We start from the raw sequence: 7586 nt of genomic DNA, 5'->3' as shown, positions 1-7586 counted from the left end.
TATTGTGACAGGCGCTTTTTCACCAGAAACGACCCTTTTACATCTACCGGTTCCACGTTTTCGGTACTAATACACAGGGTTGGGTAGGGTTACTTTAACTCAATTACTTTTGGATGACTCAAATACCAAATATGCTAATAAAAGACAAAAGAAACGAAATATGAAACTAAATATCGATAGTGGCACTTCCCGGGCGAGCGCAGTGTCCAGAACGAGGGAAGAACAGATCAATGAGCGGGACGGTGGAACAAAAACGCAATCAAGTTTAGAAAAGGGGTCGGAATCAAACAGGAATCAGGACACGGGAGAGTCAGGGTCGAAAAGACTTGCCTAGTGCGAGCTGAGGTTTGCAGACGGACTGACAACGGGTGACAGGAAGATGGGGGTTTGAAAAGAGATAAGCAGCCAATCAGGAGCAGACTCAGGTGTCTGGCATTAGTAATCATGAGAAAATTTCCATTTTCCATTCTCTATTTCCTCTCGAATTCAATCGCTGCTCTTACTTTGCTGTCGATTTACTCAGGAAAACTAAACATTGTACGTCGTTCGACATGTGACCCGGTTCAATGACCCTCTTATCCTTTGATGCAGATTTCAAAGTAACTATCAATGAGATCCTTTGATGGCAATGCGAGCTTTGTGTCTACGTCTCATTTTGCGCAACCTTCGTCTCTTCAAAGGAATCCATTATCACCGGCAGACATCTTTGATGGCTGATCTTAAACATGAACAAGTCAAACTATGTTTGTATAACCCTTGACACATACATAGGATACAGAAACGGAGACAGGACCCGATAGCGTTTGGTTTACTCAGTTTTATTGAAAAGAGAGAGCAGTGCTTGCTTCCACGATCCGATGATCGTCGGAAACTGGTAGCTGATGGCAGGAACGCGGAAGTGGCACTTCCGTGTCGAGCGAGGGTAGTCGTAGGCAACGGGAAAACAGGTCGATGGCCGGAACGGAGGAGCAAAACAGAAACTGGTCCAGAGAAAGGTCGGCAACAGGTATCAGGCAGGAAAACAGTGCAGGATAAAGTCAAATAGTAGAATCCAGAAACAGGTTGGCAACAAGTATCAGGCAGGAAACAGGGGCAAAACAGGTCGATGGCCGAGACGAAGGAGCAGAAGCAGAAACGGGTCCAGAAACAGGTTGGCAACAGGTATCAAGCAGGAAACGGGGCAAAACAGGTCGATGGCCGGGACGGAGGAGCAAGGCAGAAACGGGTCCAGAAACAGGTTGGCAACAGGTATCAGGCTGGAAAACAGGGCAAAACAGGTCGATGGCTGGGACGGAGGAGCAGAAGCAGAAACGGGTCCAGACACAAGTTGGCAACAGGTATCATGCAGGAAAACAGGGCAGGATAATGTCCGATAGTAGAAACGGGTCCAGAAACGGATTGGCAACAGTATCAGGCAGGAAACAGGGCAAAAGAGGTTGATGGCCAGGATGGAGGAACAAGGCAGAAACGGGTCCAGAAACACGTTGGTAACAGGTGTCAGGCAGGAAAACAGGGAAGATTCATGCCGGATAGTAGAAACGGGTCCAAAAACAGGTTGGCAACAGGTATCAGACAGGAAACAGGGCAAAACAAATTGATGGCGGGGACGGAGGAGCAGAAGCAGAAACGGGTCCAGAAACAGGTTGGCAACAGGTATCAGGCAGGAAACAGAGCAAAACAGGTCGATGGCCGGTACGGAGGAGCAGGAGCAGAAACTGGTCCAGAAACAGGTTGGCAACAGGTATCAGGCAGGAAACAGGGCAAAACAGGGCGATGGCCGGGACGGAGGAGCAGAAGCAGAAACTGGTCCAGAAACAGGTCGGCAACAGGTATCTGGCATTGGACAACAAAGCAGAAGAATGTCGGATAGAACAGAGCTTGCCTAGCTGAAAGCATAGGTTCACAGACGGTCTGACCGCTTCCTCTTGGAAGACGGGGATTTAAAAAGAGTCAGTCGCAGGTTCCCCCGAATCAGCAATCATGACACTTTTGAGCAAAATGAAAGATTATTACCGCAGACGTGGAATTGACTCCTCCGAGACACGACTTTTCTGTGACTTTTGCACCGTCATAAACAAAGAGCGCTAAATTTATTTTCAATTAGTGCAAAGAAATGAGAAGTCCCCTGCATAGAGGCTAAAGACGATCGGTTTGCACCGACGAGCGCTTGATTAGTCGGGTCTGATGAGTCTCTTCCCACGCAGGGAGGGGGGTGAATCATGTTGTTTTGATTTGATGAGACTTAATCAGGCTAATCAATGGGATCCAGAGTTTAGGGCCACATAAAGTGGGAAGATTAAAATCAAATCCCGAATGATTTTCTTTGTTTTTGAGTTAATCGTAGCACTCGGCTAACATTTCAGTGAGAGAACACTGCAATCCTGCATGAACTTTCGGTCATCCTTCCCTGACCAGACGATGACGATAGGACTTTGTCTTTTTTCTGTAAAGATATTGGCTCTGTGAAGAGTTAACAGCCACTCGCCCTTACCAAAAACCTGCATCCAAAAGTCATTGAAAGTAATCCAGTTAAAGTAACCCTACCCAACCCTGGAACCGGGAAGCCTGACTGGCGTAGAAGGACAGGAAGCCAGAGACCGACGGGATTGATAACGAACCAGGGTAACGAAAATAAACAGGAGAAACTAGACGGGAAAGAAAGAAAACAAAACTGGCACCCGAAATTAAACAGTACAAAAATAAACAGGAACAATACCGGACTGGAGAAATCACAGGAAAACAGGACCAAGTCAGAACCCACGTCTTGTGGGGAAGAAGTTCGTTTGACGGGCTGACAAAGGAAGAGTGAGAGCACTGAGCTTAAATAGACAAAAAGACAATCTGTCAACGAGCCGCAGCTGGCACCACACAGGCGGGACCGATTGGGCACCATGGCAACCGTGACACACACGGGCGCGGTCAAACCATATTTAGAAACTAAATATGAATAAAATAATGACTCACAACACGTGGTCAGCTTTCTCTCCTGGCTTTGATCTCTTTGATCTCCGGCAAAACGAACATCAAATGCGACAGAAACAAAATGAAAAGAAATCCAAACAGCTTGCCAACATCATTTTTGCTGTTCCATGTCATTTTATTGATATTTAGTTTTTTTTTTTGTCTTTTGTTTAGCATATTTGGTATTGGAGTCATTCAAAAGTAATAGAAAGTAATCCAGTTAAAGTAACCCTACCCAACCCTGATTAGAACCATACAAAGGGTAGGATATTGAGATCATACTCATATTTTATTCTTGCAGTCCAAATGATTAAAATGGGATCATTTTTCACTGCACAACTGCTCTTTAAGGTCAGCAAAAACATCCAGAAAACAAAAATTATTCATTCTAAAAGAGGGAAATTATCATTTAAGGGGCTGTCGTAAATTCATAATCCCAAAGGAGAGAACCACCAGGAAAAGGATGTGTGTGTCTCTGTGTGGAGTCAAACTTTGGAACAATTTACAAGACGAGACCAAACAATGTCCGAGTGTTCACTTGTTCAAATTTGAATACAAATATTAATATTGGGGTGTGTGGGTTCAAATCCAGCTACGGGACTTCCTGTGCGGAGTATGCATGTTCTCCCAGTGCTTGCGTGGGTTTCTTCCGGGCACTTCGGTTTCCTCCCACATTCCAAAGACATGCATTTCAGGTGGATTGGCCGGTCCAAATTGTCCTTAGGTGTAAATGAATGAGCGAGTTGTCTGTCCCTGTGTCCCCTGCCCACTGCCCAAAGATTGCTGGGATGGGCTCCAGCACCCCCGCAACCCTACTGAGGATAAGCAGTGCAGCTAATGAGATGAGATATTAATATTGAATGACCTTAAAAGGTGCTTGAATTTGGCCATGGCGATGTCGCTCGAACCCTACAAATATCCAGCCTGTTCCAAAGTGCATTCAAAGGGGGGAGCGCCCCGAAAAGATACCGTAAATTATGGACTATAGAGCGCACCTGATTATAAGCCGCACCCACCACATTTCGGGAGGATAACCGATTTTGTACACAAGCCGCACCTGTATATTAGCCGCATGCGCCCACATTGAAATAACGCAATACTAACACGAAATTAACCCATACCCGATACAGTCCAGAAAACACAGCCAGCAAAATGAACGGAAAATGATATCGGTACTTATGGTTTGATGCAGACCTGCAGAGTCCGGGTCCCGTTGAAAGTAATACAAGGGAAAAAAAGTCTATATTTCCAAAGGCAAGGGTGGGAAAAATATATATCCACTATTGTCGGCCGCGTCCACAAACACGTCTCACCTTTACTCCACTTCCCCTTTTTTCTCATTTGCTCGTACAAAACATATCAGAATAAGCTTCTAGAATAAATACATGACAAAAATATACAGTTGCAAATACATATTATACATGGTTACACATATTTACAAAGAAAGACGGTACACCGAGAGAGTTTTCAAAGCTTTAATAATAATATTATAACTTTCATCCCAAACCGTGCCTGTGAAGGGTAGCAAAACGCTACTAGAAACACGCTCGCAACACAGTAAACGGGTCTGTTAAAAAAACATACCGTACTTTTAAAAATCACGGTAAACCGTCCTCATCTTCCTCCTTAGAACTGACCTCATCAAAGTCGTCTTGCTCCAGTATGGGAACGAGACGTCGTCCCACGCTCCCTTATTCCAAAACACGATGGCATCACGATCGCAAAGGAATGTTCAGGTGCGGCAGCTCTATTTCCATCTCTATCGGACTGTTCGATTGCGTTTAGCTTGAAAGTTGCGTCATGTGCCTTTCTTATTGCAATTTGCATGATGAGGATGTGTCTACGCTAATTCAATTTGTGCACAAGCTAAAAAGTTGCAGTCTTCCTCTGCGCATATATTCCACCAGTCTAAATCCTTTTGTACTCGAGCGCCGCTGGCGGCCGTTAGAAAAATGACATCAATTGGCCGCATCACTGAATAAACCGCAGGGTTGAAAGTTTGGGAAAAAAGTAGCGGCTTATAGTCCGGAATTTACGGTACATGTATTGAGTGCAATAAAGATTTTCACTGAGTGGGCTTCAGATCACGCTGTTCCAAATGCGGAATGTTTTGACTAGGGAATTTTGTTAACAGGACTCTGATAGAGGACGGCAGGCCATGTTTGGAGAACAAGGCCCTGATGATGTAGAAACGCTCGGTGTTGTTTTGAGTTTTTCAAGGCGAGCTGGTGGAGCCCACGTGGGGGCTTTCCCGGTACGCCCATGGGAGGAGCCAGCACACCAGCTTGCGGAAAAAACGTGGGCCGAAAGAAGCAAAAGAGAGGAGGCTCGACAGAGACTCGAGCGACACTAATTCGGCTCATTCGACCGAGTTCACTTAGTTAAATTGTTTAAGAATTTAAATTTGCCCCCGTGTGGAAATGCCTGTCTCTTGTCCATCTTTTCCATCAAGAAACAAATGACTCCATTTTGTGCTTTGGAGGCCAGGGGTCCGCCCATTCGGAATGAGAGAACAATCCTCGAACAGCCGTCACTCGCTGTTGCAATTCCCCTGCAGGCATTTCTAATTGCTTTGCGCTCGTGATGAAATGCTCGGTGGGCATCGATGGGAGCCGGCGATATTTCAAGGATTATTTTGAGGCGGGACCCCCGAGTGGCAGGGACCAAAATAATCCCCCAAACTAATTGGTCAACCATTTGAATAGCAGCCCCTCGGCTCCGGCGTCCTGGAGTGAAAATGTCAACAACAACAAAGCCCTCCTTTTGTCTTTAGATGTTGTGAAAGGAAAAAAGGAAAGATTTATTTTTTGTCATCTAGAAACATTTTGAGTGACATACATTTTGGAAAGTATTGTTATGATGAAAATATTTTTAGTGAACAAAAACAGAGGTAAGGCAGCACGGCAGCACAGTTCTGAGGTCATGAGATCGAAGCTCCCGTGTGGAGTTTGCATGTTCTCCCTGTGCGTGCGTAGGTTTCCTCCCACATTCCAAAAACATGCATGTCAGGTTGATTGGCCTAACCAAAATCTCCTTAAGTGTGAATGAGCCAGCGAATTGTCTGTCCCTGTGTGCCCCGCGATTGGCTGGCAATCGGTTCAGGGTGTCCCCTGCCCACTGCCCGATGATTGCTGGGATGGGCTCCAGCACCCCCGCGACCCTACTGAGGATAAGCGGTGCAGATAATGGATGGATAATGGAAAAACAGAGGTAAAGCACTTGTCTTGGAAGCAAAAGGTCACAGGTTTGATTCCTGACTCTCAAAATGTCCCTGGGCAAGACACTGAATGCCCCGGTTTGTCATGATTACTGATGTGACTCAGCTGTGCCCGCTCATTTGGTGCCAAACGCCAATTTCTATTTCAACCCAGTCCTGTCCGTCCCCTGTTGTCAGTCCGTCTACAAATCTCAGTGTATACTAGGCAAGCCTTTTTCGACCCTGACTCCCATCCATCCCGTTTTTGCTTCCGTCTGTCTCCGGCTATGACCTGTTTTGCTCCTGACCCTGTCTGTTCGCCGATCCCGGCTTACGAGCTCTTTTTGTCCCCGACTACATCTACTCCCCCGTTCTGGCTTACGACTCGTTTCCAACCCCGACCACGTCTTGCTCTCCCAGTCCAATAGGCAGGTAGGCGCCTTTCATGGTGTGAGAGTGTGTGTGTGAATGGGTAAGTGTAAATCACATTGTAAAGCACTTTGGGAAGGCTTCAGAGACATTCAAAAGTGCTATAAAAATGTGTCAGGTTGCTGTGGCGCCCAATTGGCCCACCCTGATTGGCACCAGCTGCGGCTTGTTAACAGATTGGCTTCTTGTCTATTTAAGCTAAGTGCTCTCATTCACCCTTTGTCAGTCCGTCAACAAACATCTGCTCCCACAAGACGTGGGCTACCGACCCATTTTTCCGTCCCTGACACAGCCATCGCTCGCTACGGAAGACCCACTTCCGCATTTGGAACTGTGCCCGCTCATTTGGCGCAAACTGCGGCAGGTTTTGATTGGCTCCCTGTCACTATTTGAACTCACTCCTGTCTGTCTCCTGTTGTCGGTCCGTCTGCAAACTTCAGTGTATACAAGACAAGCCTTTTTCGATGCTGAATCCCACCTGTCCCGATTTTGCTCCCGTTTGTCTCCAGCTACGACCTGTTCTGCCCCTGACCACGTCTGTTCTCCCATCTCGACTTGCGACCTTTTTTTGTCCCCGACTACGTCTAAGCTCCCGTTCTAGCTTAAGACTCGTTTCCGACCCCGACCACGTCTTGCTCTCCCAGTCCCGGCTACCGACCCGTTTTTCTGTCCCTGACACCGCCATCGCTCGCTTCGGAAGATCCACTTCCGCGTTCGTATCACGATCCGAGTACAAGAGCGACTTGCCTCCCTCGTCCAGTGAACATGGAATTGTGGACGCAGCCCTTTTTCTTTCCTCTGATAAAACTTGTGAGGGACGTAACACAATTGGGTCCTGTTTCCGTTCTGGTTTTGACAAAGACATGATTACTGATTTGGGGCCACGGGACCTGATTGGCTGTTGGACTCTTTTCAAACTCCTGTCTTCCGAAAATAACTCGTCAGACCGTCTGCGAACCTATGCTCCCAGCTAGGCAAGCTTTTGTGACTCTCTGACACT

This window comes from Urocampus carinirostris, chromosome 18 (genome assembly GCF_059441175.1).
Source record: "Urocampus carinirostris isolate Australia breed hairy pipefish chromosome 18, RoL_Ucar_1.0, whole genome shotgun sequence".
NCBI lineage: Eukaryota > Metazoa > Chordata > Actinopteri > Syngnathiformes > Syngnathidae > Urocampus > Urocampus carinirostris.
The sequence above is the reverse complement of the archived record's forward strand: the minus strand, read 5'-3'. Positions refer to the sequence as shown.